We start from the raw sequence: 19,008 nt of genomic DNA, 5'->3' as shown, positions 1-19,008 counted from the left end.
TGAGGGTACCACAAAAGTTGCTTTGTTGTAGCAATTCGCCGATGCGGTTACCTGTTAGATCTACCTTGGGCCGGTCATTCATCATTTTCGCCTCATTTTGTTGTCGTTAGTCGGAGGAGTCGGAGGTGTCGACATGTTCGGGGAATTGATGTCATTAGTAAAAAGCCCAAACGCAACAATACTTCACAATATGCTAGGAATTCGGAGCAAATTGTGATGTGCGTGTTTTATTCATTTTTTGGTTTTTTTGTTTGTAATCGGCCCTCAAGGAAATAATAAAGGATTTCCCTAAAAATAAGAAGTATGCTTTGCCGAGCCGACCATGTGCCCTAATATAAGGATATGATGCCTACAAAAACAGGAAGTTAATATGAGGTCCGTTTATATTCATATCTATTCTTAAATTTCTTTGCAGGAACGCTCATTGATTACTTTGTTTGGTGAATATTTGTAGGTGTCTCAATGAAATCCCAGTTATTAAGAGCATGTTTAGAGTGAATTACCAGTAAAAATTTAAATTTTTCGAAGCATCCGACCGCAATATTAGGGAAACGTGAGAATTGTGCATGGAGCTGTATTCCAGAATCACTGTAATCAAAGGTTCCATCATTTAGAAAATTTTTGATGGCATCCAAGCCGCTGCCACGAAGGCTTGCAGCATTGTATGGGTCCATGCAACCCTTTTACGGCCTGACTCTGTTGTATAGCTATTTTACTTTGCTGCTCCAACTTTTTACGGGAGCTATGACTCAGTTGGTCTTATCCAAACTTCCACTAGCCGCAGCTCCACCAGCCTTCTGTGGTCTCTTTGTATGGTTTGGGGAATTTACATCGGCTCTGCTACAAAGAGAGGTTTGGTATCCACCAAGTGGCTACTAGCTTGATTGCTGGGAATTCTAGGAGTGCTTTTACTGGCGGCGATATTGGTGCTATGTTCTTTCTTTGAGACCATTTGATCGGGAACACTTGCTACTGTTGTGCCATGTGCTGGAGTCGGTGTATGTTTTTCGCCTTAGATGCCAATTTTGACATTTGATGGTACCACAAAAGTTGCTTTGTTGTAGCAATTCGCCGATGCGGTTACCAGTTAAATCTACCTTCCTTCACCCCTAAACATACTGGCTATTGATCTCAATCCCATTCAGTAGGAAAAAATCGCACATAAAAACGCAACAGATATTCTGAATAGCAATTTTTTTATGGAAGCTGATATTCTATTTTAAATGACGTCATGGTAAGTACTTTTTGTACATATTTTTGCATAATTTTATTTCGCTAACAAAATGTCTATTTCTTCACAGATCCAGTGTATAAGCAGATAAACGATGTAGCTAAAGAATAAAAGGATTTTTGCTGTTGGGTGTTCTCTGGTGCAGACACTTTTCTCGACTGAGCTCCCATATACCTCCTTGATATAAACGGAATACAATTCCGTAGAGATGAATTCCGTGAAAAATGATAAGGATAAGATGGTTCACCCAACGGGTATATAGCAAAGCATCACCCATTCAAATTGGGACGTTCACGTAAGCAGATCTGGTGCTCCTATTGAGACTATTTATGTCCTTATGGTAGGGCATAACTTAAGTTAACTTTATGTTTTTGTTTATCATTGACTGTGTGTGCATGCTATTATTTATTAACCCAGTAAATTCGTCGAAACTAGATTTTGCAAATTTTTTGTTATGTGCCTCCAACAATTTTTACGGACTTCGTTACCATATTGTTTTTAGAACCACACATCTTTTATCTTGGTCTATTTCAAATTCCATTTTTTGTTTTACAGAAAAGAGTAATGACTGCATTGTTAAACATAATGCCCTATTTTTGGACATTGTACTTGATATGGAACAGCGCGCTATATTGTAAAAGTCTACATTCAAATATAACATATTGGGATTTTGATATACTGCATAAAGAAAACTTCAAAATATTACAACCTTGTACTAACTCTGCTTTTTGTTCCAGGTAGTTCGCTGTATTTCTATGAATGCAACATAAACAGCTGTATACTGTGGCCGTTTCCATTGCTGCTTTTATTACACATCACTCAACATGTCGTAGCAGTCCAACGGAAAATATTGACTTCGCGTTGAAGCAGTTCAGGTGAGTTTGCTGCAATTTTGTGTATCGTGTGGAAGATGAGGTTGATTGTGATTTGAAATTAATTAACTCGTGAAAGTGAAACTGTGTGCAACAGCCTGTGAAGGATTTACTTACAGTGAGGTAAACAATGAGATGCGACATTTTATCGCATGCTATACAAATAATCAAAACGATATTGTTAAAAACATATACGAACTTTTACGTGATGACATGATTGTTGAAAAGTGTTTGACTGTGAATATTTGAAATGCAATCGTATGTAGTTAATTGCTTTGGTAGCAGATAAAAAAATGTTCGTAATGGTTTCGCTAACAAATTGTTTAAATTTATTTATTTATTTTCTTGTCGTTTAAATCTCTCGCATGCGATTATTATTTGTGTATCTCGCATGCGATTATTATTTGTGTATCGCACCTTATAATCAGATGATTTTCTACAAAATTATTTATATAAAAAAATCAATTTAACGATTTTTTTATCTACTAAGCATGCATGCAAAAAAAAAATATCACATATGATGAAAGTGATTGCCGTTGTTACGCCTTTTCAACCTTATCTTCAGACGTTTATACTATTAGCATATATTATTACTCATAGTTTTATTTTAATTATGTGACAGCCACTTCTTGTCTGAAGTCAATAAATGAAAAGACAACAATCCTTTTCAGTATTATTTGTCCAGCTTTACACATGTTTTTTACTTTTGTATTTCTATGACCAGCTAATTCGAGTGAGCTGTTGTGAATAATAAAATGTAAATAAAATGATGAACATATGTTTCTAAAGGTACGGTCACACTGGGCAAATATTTGATCGAAATTTGTTTTCCCATATTTGACTAAACAAATGTGAAATTCATACAGAGTTGATTCGATGTTCACATTACAGTCAAATATTTGACAGATTTTGTTTGTGTAAGCTGTCACCAAACAGCGTCAAATAGTGCTATGGGAAAACATGTTTGACACGTGTTCACATTCGTAAAATATATTTTCCCATTAAATTGTTTGATCAAACTTTGAGGAAATATATTGGCCAACTATTCTATGCCAATACAGGGTCTCGACCAGGAACTTGTATAATATGTCACCAAAACGTATGTTCTCTTTTCTCCCACAGTTGTCAACATCGGATGCAACAGTACTAAGGCTGGGGAAAGGAAACATATACCTAGCGTCCGTTTACCTGCCGTTCGACGCGCCGACATCACCACCTTCGTAGGAACTGCAGCGGCTGGTGAGCAAAACAAAACAAACAGGTAACGAAGTATTAGTAGGTAGCGCTGCTAACTCTCACCACATTGCGTGTGGTAGTACTAACATTAATAAAAGGGGCCAGTCCCTACTAGATTATCTAAATACTAACGACCTAATAATTCTTAACATTGGGAGTAAGGCGACCTTTGTAAACAAAATTAGGGAGGAGATTTTAGACATTACTTTTTGTTCAGGACATCTTAAAAACGAGATTCAGAATTGGAGGGTTTCGGAAGAACACTCTTTCTCGGATCATAGGAATATAAGGTTTGAGCTAACACGGCCCTCCCGGAGCCAATAAGTTTTAGGAACAAATCCAAGACTGACTCGTAAAAGAGAGGCTAGGGCAGGGAATTGAATGCATAGGCACAGACGACGTAGACAGATATGTCAATAGGTTAACGGAGAACCTAGTAAAGTCTTTCGAGGAATGTTGTCCACTTCGAGAGAGAGGAAATCTACCTTCTGTCCTGATCACCAGTTGGAAATCAGAAAATCTCCAACTTTATTCTGCCAAAAACTGATTTTGAATTAAGTATAGATACGAAAATGTTGGTGAAGACGTCTTTAATTCTAATAGCCCATTTTGGGCGAGTTTTGAATAAGGCATCCTCCAGATCCGATCTTCTGTCCGGCCCCCAGTTGGAAATCAGAAAATCTCCAACTTTGTTCTACCAAAAACTGATTTTGGACTAAGTATTCGTACCAATATCCGTGAAGACCTCCTCTTTAATTATGTTATATTCCACCTTCAGTGGCGCTATGGTGTGGTTCGACTTGCTCAGACGGTGGCACTTTCAGGGGGTTCCCAACCCTGCCGCCACTAGCACAAGGGGAAGAACAATAAATATAAATTGTTGTACCTAACACACACATAAAACGAAACGATTACATATTTGACGTGCCACTATGACATGGAAGCTTGATGATAAACGCTTCCACACTGAGCCCGCCCAACCTGGACCCTTTCGTTCCCTATAATTATTCCTTTTTAAAGTGTCCCTTTTTCCACGCACTCTTTTACCCCAACACAGCATACCTCTAGCTTCCTCCCTCACATAAAATTTAGCACAACATAACGTAATTTACGTTTTCACACAACAAAAAACGACATTTATTGACATAGTCAGTTTATTTAACACTAATATTAATAAAACCTTGGTTTTGCTTATACTCTTACTAGGATCATTAACGCCGCATTTAAAAAAAAATTTGATGGAGTCATTGACTCAGATTACTTTCTGTTACGGATAGTTGCTCAGCCCACTCTTTTTATTTCGCTTGGCTTATTATACACACCTGCCTAACAGAGCTCTTTTAGTAGGTTTAGGACATCTTCAATTTGGCCCATAGGTTTAAAAAATTCAAGAAGGACTATCTGTACTTCAGGGGTACTACTGCACTCCTATAATATACCAGTCTGGCATTAATAACCCATCACAAATCAATTCACTTATGCACTATTCACACCAACTACTAATTAGCCTTCTTATAACTACACAAATAGTTTCATATATTGTGGAATTCCTTTTTTAAGATATCGCATTTGTGTGGTGATTAATATGTTTTTTTTTAATTTAAAAGCTGAATGATTTATTTAAGCGCTTTTTCTTATTTTCCATTCAGAACTTCTTTATGGCTTTATAGCTGCCCACAGTTATTGCGACACGGCATAGGCGAAATTCAAATCGGGGGATACCAATCCTCCATGGAAAAAGCAGACCTCCTCTCATGTACTTCTTGAGGAGGCCCACGTATATCTTGTTGTGATGGGCGCTTTCTGTTTGATTGTACGCCACATGCATTGGAGTGTTGATGCCCTGTCTTTGCATGGAACAGTTCGAGAATGGTTGTTGCTGCCGCTGCATATGTACACTGTTAACATGCGATACATTTTGGGCAATGTCGCTAGAGATGTTGGCGGGTGAATTCATACCATGTGGTGCAATTTTATTCAAGTCCTAGGTGTTGAGATTATGTCCAGCATTGGCCTTAATATGTAATTTATCGTGGACATTTCCATTCGGCCCAGACGTAGAAGATATTACAGTTGTGGGCTTGTGTAAACATTTCGAGGGCTAACTATCAATTTGGGACTTTTGCAATGGACCCCGAGAGTCGTATTATTACTTGGCTTAATTTCCACACACAACATAAAATGTAAACAATCATCTCGTTTGGTTTGGATTGGTTTAAACAAATTTGCCGCAAACTTTAAATGTCATGGCGAATATATATTTTTCGCCTTAGATGCCAATTTTGACATTTGAGGGTACCACAAAAGTTGCTTTGTTGTAGCAATTCGCCGATGCGGTTACCTGTTAGATCTACCTTGGGCCGGTCATTCATCATTTTCGCCTCATTTTGTTGTCGTTAGTCGGAGGAGTCGGAGGTGTCGACATGTTCGGGGAATTGATGTCATTAGTAAAAAGCCCAAACGCAACAATACTTCACAATATGCTAGGAATTCGGAGCAAATTGTGATGTGCGTGTTTTATTCATTTTTTCGTTTTTTTGTTTGTAATCGGCCCTCAAGGAAATAATAAAGGATTTCCCTAAAAATAAGAAGTATGCTTTGCCGAGCCGACCATGTGCCCTAATATAAGGATATGATGCCTACAAAAACAGGAAGTTAATATGTGGTCCGTTTATATTCATATCTATTCTTAAATTTCTTTGCAGGAACGCTCATTGATTACTTTGTTTGGTGAATATTTGTAGGTGTCTCAATGAAATCCCAGTTATTAAGAGCATGTTTAGAGTGAATTACCAGTAAAAATTTAAATTTTTCGAAGCATCCGACCGCAATATTAGGGAAACGTGAGAATTGTGCATGGAGCTGTATTCCAGAATCAAAGGTTCCTTCATTTAGAAAATTTTTGATGGCATCCAAGCCGCTGCCACGAAGGCTTGCAGCATTGTATGGGTCCATGCAACCCTTTTACGGCCTGACTCTGTTGTATAGCTATTTTACTTTGCTGCTCCAACTTTTTACGGGAGCTATGACTCAGTTGGTCTTATCCAAACTTCCACTAGCCGCAGCTCCACCAGCCTTCTGTGGTCTGTGGAAACTCTTTGTATGGTTTGGGGAATTTGCATCGGATCTGCTACAAAGAGAGGTTTGGTATCCACCAAGTGGCTACTAGCTTGATTGCTGGGAATTCTAGGAGTGCTTTTACTGGCGGCGATATTGGTGCTATGTTCTTTCTCTGAGACCATTTGATCGGGAACACTTGCTACTGTTGTGCCATGTGCTGGAGTCGGTGTATGTTTTTCGCCTTAGATGCCAATTTTGACATTTGAGTGTACCACAAAAGTTGCTTTGTTGCAGCAATTCGCCGATGCGGTTACCAGTTAAATCTACCTTTCTTCACCCCTAAACATACTGGCTATTGATCTCAATCCCATTCAGTAGGAAAAAATCGCACATAGAAACGCAACAGATATTCTGAATAGCAATTTTTTTATGAAAGCTGATATTCTATTTTAAATGACGTCATGGTAAGTACTTTTTGTATATATTTTTGCATAATTTTATTTCGCTAACAAAATGTCTATTTCTTCACAGATCCAGTGTATAAGCAGATAAACGATGTAGCTAAAGAATAAAAGGATTTTTGCTGTTGGGTGTTCTCTGGTACAGACACTTTTCTCGACTGAGCTCCCATATACCTCCTTGATATAAACGGAATACAATTCCGTAGAGATGAATTCCGTGAAAAATGATAAGGATAAGATGGTTCACCCAACGGGTATATAGCAAAGCATCACCCATTCAAATTGGGACGTTCACGTAAGCACACCTGGTGCTGCTATTGAGACTATTTATATCCTTATGGTAGGGCATAACTTAAGTTAACTTTATGTTTTTGTTTATCATTGACTGTGTGTGCATGCTATTATTTATTAACCCAGTAAATTCGTCGAAACTAGATTTTGCAAATTTTTTGTTATGTGCCTCCAACAATTTTTACGGACTTCGTTACCATATTGTTTTTGCAACCACACATCTTTTATCTTGGTCTATTTCAAATTCCATTTTTTGTTTTACAGAAAAGAGTAATGACTGCATTGTTGAAAATATTGCCCTATTTTTGGACATTATACTTGATATGGAACAGCGCGCTATATTGTAAAAGTCTACATTCAAATACAACATATTGGGATTTTGATATACTGCATAAAGAAAACTTCAAAATATTATAACCTTGTACTAACTCTGCTTTTTGTTCCAGGTAGTTCGCTGTATTTCTATTAATGCAACATAAACAGCTGTATACTGTGGCCGTTTCCATTGCTGCTTTTATTACACATCACTCAACATGTCGTAGCAGTCCAACGGAAAATATTGACTTCGCGTTGAAGCAGTTCAGGTGAGTTTGCTGCAATTTTGTGTATCGTGTGGAAGATGAGGTTGATTGTGATTTGAAATTAATTAACTCGTGAAAGTGAAACTGTGTGCCACAGCCTGTGAAGGATTTACTTACAGTGAGGTAAACAATGAGATGCGACATTTTATCGCATGCTATACAAATAATCAAAACGATATTGTTAAAAACATATACGAACTTTTACGTGATGACATGATTGTTGAAAAGTGTTTGACTGTGAATATTTGAAATGCAATCGTATGTAGTTAATTGCTTTGGTAGCAGATAAAAAAATGTTCGTAATGGTTTCGCTAACAAATTGTTTAAATTTATTTATTTATTTTCTTGTCGTTTAAATCTCTTGCATGCGATTATTATTTGTGTATCTCGCATGTGATTATTATTTGTGTATCGCACCTTATAATCAGATGATTTTCTACAAAATTATTTATATAAAAAAAATCAATTTAAAGATTTTTTTATCTACTAAGCATGCATTCAAACAAAAAAAAATATCACATATGATGAAAGTGATTGCCGTTGTTACGCCTTTTCAACCTTATCTTCAGACGTTTATACTATTAGCATATATTATTACTCATAGTTTTATTTCTATTATGTGAAAGCCACTTCTTGGCTGAAGTCAATAAATGAAAAGACAACAATCCTTTTCAGTATTATTTGTCCAGCTTTACACATGTTTTTTACTTTTGTATTTCTATGACCAGCTAATTCGAGTGAGCTGTTGTGAATAATAAAATGTAAATAAAATGATGAACATATGTTTCTAAAGGTACGGCCACACTGGGCAAATATTTGATCGAAATTTGTTTTCCCATATTTGACTAAACAAATGTGAAATTCATACAGAGTTGATTCGATGTTCACATTACAGTCAAATATTTGACAGATTTTGTTTGTTCAAGCAGTCACCACACAGCGTCAAATAGTGCTATGGGAAAACATGTTTGACACGTGTTCACATTCGTAAAATATATTTTCCCATTAAATTGTTTGATCAAACTGTCAGGAAACATAAGTTTATTTGGCCGAGAGAAATAGACAGAGAGGGTGAAAGAGAGACATAAAGAAAATGGAGTTTATTTGGAGAAGGGAAGCAAAAGACCAGCTGTTGTGGAATAAATTCCTTGTCAGAACTTTTTTTTTGCATTTTTTTTATGTTTGTATCATGGTAGAAAAATACAGGTAGTCGCATCGACATAGCTGCTGGGACAATGAACTGTCAAAACAATTTTGGCATTGAAAATAATCAATGAAATATTATTGAAATTTGTAAAAATTGTTTAAAAATACATATCAATACAACCTCCGTTTTGCATCGTATAAGAAAACATAGAACAAACTACTTATTTTTGTCAAAACATTTCAAAATTTTTGACATATCAATGTTTCAAGCGTTGATGCATATACCTATATCCTGTTACAGAACCTGGAAGAATCTACTAGTTTCGCAATTTTTTTTTATATAATAGAAGGAAAATCGGTTATCGTAGTAAAAACATTTGCACTTTTGCAGTTCTGGAAAAGACCATATATTAAAAATTTTACTAAACATTAATTTAAAAATATCAAATAAACAAAACCACTTATTGTATTCGTTTGTTTTTCTATTCATTAAACATCATGTTACAAATGCTCTTGTTCTTAAAGCAAAATGCTGCCCAAGGTTTTAAACTGATATTTTTCCTTGTTTGACCTTACAAAACATTTGCACCGTCAAATGAATGTTTGACCCAAAAAGAGGAAAATAATTGATCATATGTGTTCACATTATGGACACACTGGTCAAATTATTGTTTTCTGGCAAATAATTTTGTTTTCCCAAAATCAGCTGTTTTTGTATTTACCGTCAAATAATATTTGGTGGTCAGATTGTGACAAAGAAATATTTCAAATTTTTCGTCAAATATTTGCCCAATGTGACCTTACCTTTAGGGTCATTATTACATGTTTTATTTTACTATTGGATTGAATTTGAAAACACAAAATAAAACAATTTGGAGGCAGTAAAAGTATAATTTTTGGATTATAAGCTAACATAGGGAAGGCCCAGCATGAAATTAAAAGATAACTTTCAACTTCAAGACAGCTGGAGTGTTATGAATCTGTACGAAAACTCCAATCTATTACAAAGAAAGACCAATAATGAAGGAGTTAAAGTTTTAAAAACTTATTGCGAATGAATCATTATAATGTCGGACTTATAACTAATTGTATTGGTTTATACTCCAGTTCTAATATCATTATTAGGAATAAGTAATTATACACAATTATTACAAAAAAAGTAATCATTGATGGTACTGCCATCTAGACAGCGCCATCTAGATGTTCCATTTAGCAGTATCATAAGTCAGGATTCACCATGGTTATAATGGGGTTATGATTTCAACTCTGAAACTTATCCATATGCAGTCTGACCTCTGCCTTGAGTGGTATTTCAAGTCATTGCAGTTATTGAAGTCGTCAGAAAAGTGTCATAAATTGTGAGGTTATCACTTTGAAAAGGAAACATAATCAGAGTTCGTGATTAAATCTGACGATACCGTTATTGACCAAGACAGTACCAAGTTACTTAATTGTCCCTAAATTTTAATTAAATCAAATATTCATATAAAGTGGAAATATTCAAAAATAATTATTGAGTGTAATTGGGTAAAGAATATCAAAATTTACCGAAAAGGTCTTTAAAATATACTTCTCTTGGGTGAGCATATGTTTCATAATTGTTCAAAATTATTGAATAAATTGTGATTTAAGAAGATACTGAAAAATTTCTCATATTTCATTCAGAATATTGTGGTCGAATTTCAAAGAAATCTGCTTGAAGATTTGCCACAATATTCCAATTTAGGTCGGATGAGAACCCTACCAGAAATTTTATTCTAATTGTAACGAGCAGATGGCGACTCAATCTAAATTAAAATTGGTGCTTGTGATTACACCAAAAGTTGTAGTCTTGGCTAACTTCAAGAAAATTTGCTATTTACCACCAGTCATTGTAAAGAATACGAGTGAGTACACCAAAACAGAAATAAAAAGATAAGTGTAAATACAGCTTAAATTACTACAAGCAAGTACGTAACAGAAAATCTTACAGAAATTGTTTCAAAGTGATCCTCATATGTTAAATATGAAGAAAACTCGTTAACTACAAAATATTATTTGAAACAACCACAAAATCCTCTTTCACGCGGTTATAAACAGCCATATATCAAAATTCAATAACCTAACTTTCATTTACACCTACATGTGGAAATTCAATATACCTAACCTTAAAGGAGAATTTTAGGCGCTTTGATTTATTTATCAATTTAAAAATCAATTTAACGATTTTTTTTATTTACTAAGCATGCATGCAAACAAAAAAATATCGCATATGGTGAAAGTGATTGCCGTTGTTACGCCTTTTCAACCTTATCTTCCGACGTTTATACTATTAGCATATATTATTACTCATAGTTTTTTTGTATTATGTGACAGCTACTTCTTGACTGAAGTCAATAAATGAAAAGACAACAATCCTTTTCAGTATTATTTGTCCAGCTTTACACATGTTTTTTTTTTTTACTTTTGTATTTCTATGACCAGCCAGTTTGAGTGAGCTGTTGTGAATAATAAAATGTAAATAAAAGGATGAACATATGGTTCTAAGTGTTGTAAAATGTTTATTTTTTTTTTAGGTGCAAATAGGTTTACACCAAAACTCTTGTGAGTTGACAAACAGTTGTACGACAAATCTTTTCGACAAATATATATATATATATATATATATATAAACCTATTTGTAGCTATTAATATGTTTAAATATAAATATGTTTTTTTATATAATAAAGTTGTCGAAAATACTTTCGAAAAAGTTCTTTTTCCTTTTGATTGTTTGTTTTTTTTTTTTCTTAAATCTAATTTGATAAAAATATTTGTTTGTTTGTTCTTTTATCATAAATTTATTTATATGGTATATTGGTACTAAATAATATTTTTTTAAATAAATTTAATCGTTTGTAAACGAACATTTTTTTTATTTTTATGGTGTCTTGATTATTTTAAATTTATATATATATATATATATATATATATATATACATATATATATATATATATATATATATATATATATATATATATATATATATATATATATATATATTAATATGTTTAAATATAAATATGTTTTTTTATATAATAAAGTTGTCGAAAATACTTTCGAAAAAGTTCTTTTTCCTTCTGATTGTTTGTTTTTTTTTTTTCTTAAATCTAATTTGATAAAAATATTTGTTTGTTTTTTCTTTTATCATAAATTTATTTATATGGTATATTGGTACTAAATAATATTTTTTTAAATAAATTTAATCGTTTGTAAACGAACATTTTTTTTCTTTTTATGGTGTCTTGATTATTTTAAATTTATATATATATATATATATATATATATATATATATATATATATATATATATATATATATATTTATATATATATATATATATATATATAAACCTATTTGTAGCTATATATATATATATATATATATATATATATATATATATATATATATATATATATATATATATATATATATATATATATATATATATATATATATATATATATATATATATATAAATTTAAAATAATCAAGACACCATAAAAAGAAAAAAAATGTTCGTTTACAAACGATTAAATTTATTTAAAAAAATATTATTTAGTACCAATATACCATATAAATAAATTTATGATAAAACAAAAAACACACAAATATTTTTATCAAATTAGATTTAAGAAAATAAAAAAAAAAAAAGGAAAAAGAACTTTTTCGAAAGTATTTTCGACAACTTTATTATATAAAAAAACATATTTATCTGTTGAAAATAATAACAATAATAATAGTTTTCAATCAAAGAAATATATAAGCAAAACAAGAATTATTAATATTTGTGTTTTTACATAATAAAATTGTCATTAAAAAATGCATTCTTAAATTTCTTATTAAATATTAATTATCATAATATTTATTAATATTCATATCGAAAGAAAACAGTAAATAATAAGAAAAGAAGTTGTTACAATTAAATAATATAGAAAAAAACCTTTATGACATGAAAAATCTATATAAAATAATTTAAGTTAAAATTACTTGAAAAACTGTGTATAGAAAAATAACAAAAATTGAACAAATACATAAATGTGTATTTCTAAAATAATTAATTATATTAAGAATACAAGGTAAACAACGAATTAATATTTATATATAAGCATAAAAATAGTATTATATTGTCAAAAAAAAAAAAAAAAAAAAACGATTACCTGAAAAGAGTCGAAAAATAAGAAAAAAATATTAACATATTTTAACAAACAAAAAAATAATTAAAGTTGATACATGTACATTTATGTACAATTATTATTTATATTAATTTCCAAATTAACATTAACATACAATGCTCAACAAATATCCTTTAGGTTCTATTTTTTGTCTTAAAGACAGCTAATAATCCTACTAATGCTCAAAATCAGATGAATAATATGCAATCGCCTGCACAAGATGCAAACAGGACAGTGGTTGAAACAGGTATTCCACAGCTTATGTACATAAACCCTTCTTTACCTACGTGTCCACAAACTTCTACAGATCCTCGCACATCATCACCTGAACCGAATAGTTCAATAACAAGACCACCGTATAGCATATTAACAGGTTTACAGAAGAACAAAACATCCCTCCGGGAACTTCTGCTGTTAACGACAACCTCAATTTAAAAGCACCGTTAACTAGCAATAATGGTCCAAGCCTTAGGGAATTCATAAGTGCTTCTGTAAGAGTTGCCCAATCAGAGGCATTACAAGCGATGGAAAACAGAATCGTACGAATGATTCCACATATAATTAGAAGTTCAATGAACTCCTTTAAAACTGAAATTGAAACTGAACCAGAACCACAACGGCAAAGTAGACAAAATGACAACCCACATTTGCCACCACCAATACAGCCAACATTTCCACAAAATCAACCTTAAAATCATAGGGAACAATTTTCACAAAATTTTAACCAAAATTTCCAACTCGTTTATAAGCCTATCACACCTTTACAACTCCAAAAAAATGGGGATTGAGATTCGACGGCTCTGCAAAGTCAGTAAGTGTAGAAGAGTTTGTTTTTAGAGCTGAGTCTTTAAGATTAGATTATAACTGTCCTTTAAGTGTATTTGTAAAAGGATTTCACCACTTACTCGCAGGAAGAGCCTACGATTGGATTTGGTCGTTTAGGCAACAAAACCCTGTATGTGAATGGGATCATTTAAAATACCATTTTATTCGGAAATTTCGAAAGTTTTAAAGTGATTTCGAAATACAAAGAAAGATAATAGATCGTCGACAGCTTCCATCGGAAACTGCCGGCATCTATATATCAGAAATCGTTAGATTCAAGAACTAGATGAGAATACCAATACCTGAGTTTTAAATCGTCAAGATAATAAAAGACAACATCAAAGGAGGACTTGCCCAACTTATCTATGCCAAATACATAGATACAATAGAAGACCTTCTAGAAGAGTGTAAGAGGGCTGAAGTCACGATTTCAAAAAGACAAGCTTTTAGACACTAGCATCCACATCAGAATTCCAGACGAGTTTATGAACTTGAACTTGATTCTAACGAATTCTCTAAAGCTTTGTATAACAGCAAAACAGCAAAACAATACCAACTAAACAGATCACTTGTTGGAACTGTAAGGAAACAGGACATACTTTTATTGATTGTGAATTGGACCAACGTAACAAATTTTGTTACAGATGTGGGTTCGAAAACAAGTTGAAGAACATGGGAAAGGCTGGGAGTACATGTTCTCAACAGGATTCAGCCCAGTGAAAGCAACTGAACATGAATTTCCAACTCATAATCAAAATACCCAGCAAGACAAGAAAATTCCAAATATATACAGTAACAAATATTCAAATTTGACAAACCAAACGAAGAAATTAAAAATTATTATTCCATATGAGAAAAGACTAGAAAATTACAATAAAGTAATGGCAGAAATCTTCAACGATTTTATATCTCAGGTAAGCAAAAAGGTAGCTAAAGCAAGACAGACTTATAAACACAGAACGCAAGAAAAAAATGAAATAGCTTCCGCTTGTCTAGAGGTAGAAAATGACATAAGACCTTATTGGAATGTCAAAATAAACGGTTCTGAATTCGTAGGTCTTATGGACAGCGGCGCTTCTCTGAGTTGCCTCTGCAAAGATTGCCTAGAGAATGCCGAAAGATAAATGAAAAAATATCGAACTTTAAATCTTGCATAAAAACTGCAGATGGCAAGCAACAAGACATAATAGGCAAAATTAAAGTCAATGTTAATTCCGGTAATAAAACTAAAGAAATTAAAAAAAAATTCTTGGATGTGACTTTTGGCAGCAGCTAAATGTCAAAATATCATTTGAACAAGACATAAACGATTTATGTGACGATATTACAGATTTAGTAGAGGATATAAAAATGCATAAGCTCACATATGAAGAGAATATAAGACTGGAGAATGTAAAACTCTCATTTCAGTGCTATAAAAAATTCGGATTAGGGAAAACTCATTTGGAACAGCATGCGATAGATGTCGGAAATTCTATTCCGAGAAAAATGAGATATTATCCCGTCAGCCCAGCTGTACAAAAACTTTTGAACGCTAAACTTGACCGTATGCTAGAGTTAGACATTATAGGAGTAGCCCGAAATGCTGAGTGAAACAATAGGGTCACACTTGTCATATAGCCGAATAAGAACAGATTGTGTCTTGACGCGAGGGAATTAAATAGAGTAACAAGGAAATATGCCTACCCTTTGCCGAACATAGACGGTTTACTGGCAAGACTAGGTGACACTCACTTCATATCAGCCATCGATCTAAAGGACGCATCTTGGCAAATTCCACTGTAGGAATCAAGTCGCCCCTTGACAGCGTTCACAGTCCACGGTAGACCTCACTACCAATTTAAGTTTATGCCTTTCAGACTGTGCAATGCTGCCCAAAGGATGTGCAGACACATGACAGGGACATAAAACCTCCTAAATCACAGAAAGATGTCAGAAAATTTTTAGGTACCGTAGGATGGTATAGAATATTCATCCACGACTTCTCTACACTTACAGCTCCTTTAACAGACACGTTAAAGAAAAGTCCAAAATTCGTTATGACATCAGAAGCCCTTGATTCGTTTGAAAAGTTGAAGAATTGTTTAGTGTCTAGTCCTATAATGTCAAGTCCTGACTTCACTAGACCATTCTACGTTCAGTGTGACGCATCAAACGTCGGTGTTGGCGCTGTTCTTTTTCAGAAAAATGACGAAGAAGGAGAACATGCTATCGAATATTTGTCCAAGAAACTGAACAGTGCTCAACGAAACTATTCAACGACGGAAAAAGAATGTCTAGCAGTCATACTCGCAATAGAAAGATTTAGACAATTCATAGAACTTATGGAATTTACGGTAATAACCGACCATTCCAGCCTACAATAGCTGATGAGGCAGAAAGATTTAAATGTCCGACTCCCAAGATGGAGTTTAAAACTTCAAGGGTATACCTTTACGATAGAACATCTCAAAGGTACTAAAAATGTTGTACCCGACATGCTTTCACGCATGCATATGAAGGAAATTACGACAGACACTGCTTCAATAATAGACTTCAATTCAGACGAATTCAAAAATGAAAATTACTTGACTCTACTTGACACAATAGAGCAAAACAAACAACGATTACCTGATCTTAAAGTGTCTGAAGGTATCGTGTACAAAAGGATAAAGTTCAACAGTACAGATGTTGAAAATGAGAGTGAATGTTGGAAGATATGGTTACCAGGTTGTATAACAAAAGAAATTATAAAAAAAAGTCGCATGAAAATAACACTTGCCATGGCGGCATATCCAAAACGCTATATAATATACGACAGTATTTCTACTGGCCATCAACGGTCAACGAAATAAAAGAATACATAAATATTTGTCAGATATGTAACGAGATTAAGTACCCAAAACATGTGCTAAGGCCACAAATGGGTAACGAAGTTGTTACGCAGAGGCCTTTTCAAAAAATCTACATAGATTTCTTAGGTCCGTACCCAAGAACGAAATCTGGAAAAGCATACATATTCATTGTGTTAGATCACAAAACTAAATATGTATTGCTAAAATCGATGATAAAGGCAACTGTAACACAAGTGACAAAATTTTTAGTTGAGTAAGTTGAGTACATGTTCTCAACAGGATTCAGCCCAGTGAAAGCAACTGAACATGAATTTCCAACTCATAATCAAAATACCCAGCAAGACAAGAAAATTCCGAATATATACAGTAACAAATATTCAAATTTGACAAACCAAACGAAGAAATTAAAAATTATTATTCCATATGAGAAAAGACTAGAAAATTACAATAAAGTAATGGCAGAAATCTTCAACGATTTTATATCTCAGGTAAGCAAAAAGGTAGCTAAAGCAAGACAGACTTATAAACACAGAACGCAAGAAAAAAATGAAATAGCTTCCGCTTGTCTAGAGGTAGAAAATGACATAAGACCTTATTGGAATGTCAAAATAAACGGTTCTGAATTCGTAGGTCTTATGGACAGCGGCGCTTCTCTGAGTTGCCTCTGCAAAGATTGCCTAGAGAATGCCGAAAGATAAATGAAAAAATATCGAACTTTAAATCTTGCATAAAAACTGCAGATGGCAAGCAACAAGACATAATAGGCAAAATTAAAGTCAATGTTAATTCCGGTAATAAAACTAAAGAAATGAAAAAAAAAATTCTTGGATGTGACTTTTGGCAGCAGCTAAATGTCAAAATATCATTTGAACAAGACATAAACGATTTATGTGAAGATATTACAGATTTAGTAGAGGATATAAAAATGCATAAGCTCACATATGAAGAGAATATAAGACTGGAGAATGTAAAACTCTCATTTCAGTGCTATAAAAAATTCGGATTAGGGAAAACTCATTTGGAACAGCATGCGATAGATGTCGGAAATTCTATTCCGAGAAAAATGAGATATTATCCCGTCAGCCCAGCTGTACAAAAACTTTTGAACGCTAAACTTGACCGTATGCTAGAGTTAGACATTATAGGAGTAGCCCGAAATGCTGAGTGAAACAATAGGGTAACACTTGTCATATAGCCGAATAAGAACAGATTGTGTCTTGACGCGAGGGAATTAAATAGAGTAACAAGGAAATATGCCTACCCTTTGCCGAACATAGACGGTTTACTGGCAAGACTAGGTGACACTCACTTCATATCAGCCATCGATCTAAAGGACGCATTTTGGCAAATTCCTCTGTAGGAATCAAGTCGCCCCTTGACAGCGTTCACAGTCCACGATAGACCTCACTACCAATTTAAGTTTATGCCTTTCAGACTGTGCAATGCTGCCCAAAGGATGTGCAGACACATGACAGGGACATAAAACCTCCTAAATCACAGAAAGATGTCAGAAAATTTTTAGGTACCGTAGGATGGTATAGAATATTCATCCACGACTTCTCTACACTTACAGCTCCTTTAACAGACACGTTAAAGAAAAGTCCAAAATTCGTTATGACATCAGAAGCCCTTGATTCGTTTGAAAAGTTGAAGAATTGTTTAGTGTCTAGTCCTATAATGTCCAGTCCTGACTTCACTAGACCATTCTACGTTCAGTGTGACGCATCAAACGTCGGTGTTGGCGCTGTTCTTTTTCAGAAAAATGACGACGAAGGAGAACATGCTATCGAATATTTGTCCAAGAAACTGAACAGTGCTCAACGAAACTATTCAACGACGGAAAAAGAATGTCTAGCAGTCATACTCGCAATAGAAAGATTTAGACAATTCATAGAACTTATGGAATTTACGGTAATAACCGACCATTCCAGCCTACAATAGCTGATGAGGCAGAAAGATTTAAATGTCCGACTCCCAAGATGGAGTTTAAAACTTCAAGGGTATACCTTTACGATATGCTTTCACGCATGCATATGGAGGAAATTACGACAGACACTGCTTCAATAATAGACTTCAATTCAGACGAATTCAAAAATGAAAATTACTTGACTCTACTTGACACAATAGAGCAAAACAAACAACGATAACCTGATCTTAAAGTGTCTGAAGGTATCGTGTACAAAAGGATAAAGTTCAACAGTACTGATGTTGAAAATGAGAGTGAATGTTGGAAGATATGGTTACCAGGTTGTATAACAAAAGAAATTATAAAAAAAGT

At 33.6% G+C, this 19,008-nt stretch overlaps 1 long non-coding RNA gene across 3 annotated transcripts; it reads left to right on the top strand.

Moving 5' to 3' along the window:
* Nucleotides 1-377: 377 nt before the first annotated feature.
* On the top strand, nucleotides 378-11,501 carry LOC109613943 (uncharacterized). 3 transcript variants are annotated; one of them, XR_009342701.1, is made up of 8 exons: nucleotides 378-1,234; nucleotides 1,302-1,526; nucleotides 1,973-2,106; nucleotides 3,226-3,364; nucleotides 4,989-6,863; nucleotides 6,931-7,735; nucleotides 8,359-11,374; nucleotides 11,434-11,497. It is a non-coding gene; the product is annotated as an uncharacterized LOC109613943 (long non-coding RNA). The 3 variants fall into 3 exon arrangements; XR_009342702.1 differs by lacking the exon at nucleotides 8,359-11,374 and having other exon boundaries at nucleotides 384-1,234; nucleotides 11,434-11,501; XR_009342703.1 differs by having other exon boundaries at nucleotides 389-1,234; nucleotides 6,045-6,863; nucleotides 8,359-11,495.
* The last annotated feature ends 7,507 nt before the right edge of the window (nucleotides 11,502-19,008 follow it).

Source organism: Musca domestica, unplaced genomic scaffold, assembly GCF_030504385.1.
Source record: "Musca domestica strain aabys unplaced genomic scaffold, Musca_domestica.polishedcontigs.V.1.1 31, whole genome shotgun sequence".
In the NCBI taxonomy this organism is placed as follows: Eukaryota; Metazoa; Arthropoda; class Insecta; order Diptera; family Muscidae; genus Musca; species Musca domestica.
Note: the sequence above shows the minus strand (reverse complement) of the source record. Positions and strands in the feature narration are given on the sequence as shown.